The 2,041-nt window shown below is 37.5% G+C and overlaps 1 non-coding gene across 1 annotated transcript; it reads left to right on the forward strand.

Moving 5' to 3' along the window:
• The first annotated feature begins 361 nt into the window (after window positions 1-361).
• On the forward strand, window positions 362-469 carry LOC113000586 (small nucleolar RNA R71). Its single transcript, XR_003265919.1, has one exon. It is a non-coding gene; the product is annotated as a small nucleolar RNA R71 (small nucleolar RNA).
• The last annotated feature ends 1,572 nt before the right edge of the window (window positions 470-2,041 follow it).

Consider the following 2,041-nt stretch of genomic DNA (forward strand, 5'->3'; position numbering starts at 1 on the left):
AAGGGCAAAGGTCTGTGTGGTGGTCGGCAGAGGAGCATAAACCACAGAGTCTGGCGACAAGTGCAGATTTTTTATTCATGGCCAGTTGGGTTACCAGGTTAACCAAGACATCTAATTTACCTTCAAGCTTCTTAGTCTCGGCTGATGAAGATGAATTCGTGGCTACTTCATGCACTCCTCTAATGACAATAGCATCACTTCTGACACTAAATTGATGGGAGTTTGAAGCCATTTTCTCAATTAAATTTCTGGCTTCAGCAGGGGTCATGTCTCCAAGGGCTCCACCACTGGCAGCATCTATCATACTTCTCTCCATGTTACTGAGTCCTTCATAAAAATATTGGAGGAGAAGCTGCTCAGAAATCTGGTGGTGAGGACAACTGGCACATAGTTTCTTAAATCTCTCCCAGTATTCATATAAGCTCTCTCCACTGAGTTACCTAATTCCTGAAATATCTTTTCTGATAGTCGTGGTCCTGGAAGCAGGGAAAAAAATTTCTAAGAATACTCTCTTGAGGTCATCCCAGCTCGTGATGGACCGTGGAGCAAGGTAATAAAGCCAGTCCTTTGCCACTCCCTCTAAAGAATGAGGAAAGGCCTTCATAAATATGTGATCCTCCTGGACATCTGGGGGTTTCATGGTGGAGTAGACAATATGGAATTCTTTCAGATGTTTGTGCAGGTCTTCACCTGCAAGGCCATGAAACTTTGGAAGCAAATGGATCATTCCAGTTTTAAGAATATATGGGACATCCTCATCAGGGTATTGGATGCACAAGCTTTCATAGGTGAAATCAGGTGCAGCCATTTCCCTTAGAGTTCTCTCACGGGGTGGAGGTTGTGCCATGTTCTCAGAATGTTCAAAATTAGAATGTTCAAAATAATAATGCTCAAAATCACCAATAACAGAATGCTCAGGATGCTCAAAATGTACTAAATGATGTCTAACCAATCTATGAAATGTCCTATCTATCTCAGGATCAAAGGGTTGTGAGTCAGATGAATTGCCTCTAGTCATACACTTTATTCAGCATGCACAACTAGTTGCCTTCTTATGCAAGTAACAGTGTAGGTTTGAACTACAGCTACCATTAAATGATATCCAAATGACTTGAAATTTTGTGACCAACCTTATAAAATGATGAGAAGATAGCACAAAAAATTTTAAACAAAAATTCAAAGTCTAACTATAGAAGCTAAAAACGATAAGTTAAGAAAAATAAGAGAATAATACTTGGAAAATAAAAAAACTTTTGACAGAATCGCAATTTTTGGAAGAAGAAGACCTCAGCCAGCATACAGCCAGCTGCCACAGCATGGGAAATTTTTTTCTACCCCGAATACATATATAATAATAGTGATTCTGATAACCGGAGCAAAAGTTATGGCCGTTTGAAGTTTTGACAAAAATCAAATTTGCTACTTTTTTGGAACTTTTCAAATCTGACCAAACTAAGGGCTCCAGCTATTTTTCCCACAAAATATGGATCAAAAGAAGTGACCACAAAAAAATTCAGCCAAAAATAACAACTATAGCTACCAAAACAAAAAATCCCAATTAATTCAGCAAGAGTGGTCTCTAAAATCTGTCGCTAAGGAATTTCCACTACTACCATGTTTTCCAGTTCAACAAAAGTGGTCGCTAAATCCGTCGCAAATCACTATTCATAGCAAAATATCAGTTAAAAAATGTTGCTTCCCCTTGATTCACAAGAAAGTCTCTTATTCTAGGTTATGAGAGTTTATCATTATTCAGTTCAACCACTTAATCCAACCCTAAATTAAATTACTAAGTGAAATTTAACATAAGACATTCATTATGTGATTAAGCAACACATACACCAATTACTCATAAACGATCATTAAGCATGAACGTAAATTAAGCGCAGAGACAATTAATCAAGCACTAAGCATGCATGAATTAATAGTAACAAATTCAGAGTAATTAGTGAAGAGGAAAAACTGAACAGAATTTAACAGTAATAATAGAACCTCAAAGAGAACTGTGCTTGATCATCAAGAGAAAACAACGCTGAGGACT

Source organism: Glycine max, chromosome 19 (assembly GCF_000004515.6).
Source record: "Glycine max cultivar Williams 82 chromosome 19, Glycine_max_v4.0, whole genome shotgun sequence".
Taxonomy (NCBI): Eukaryota; Viridiplantae; Streptophyta; class Magnoliopsida; order Fabales; family Fabaceae; genus Glycine; species Glycine max.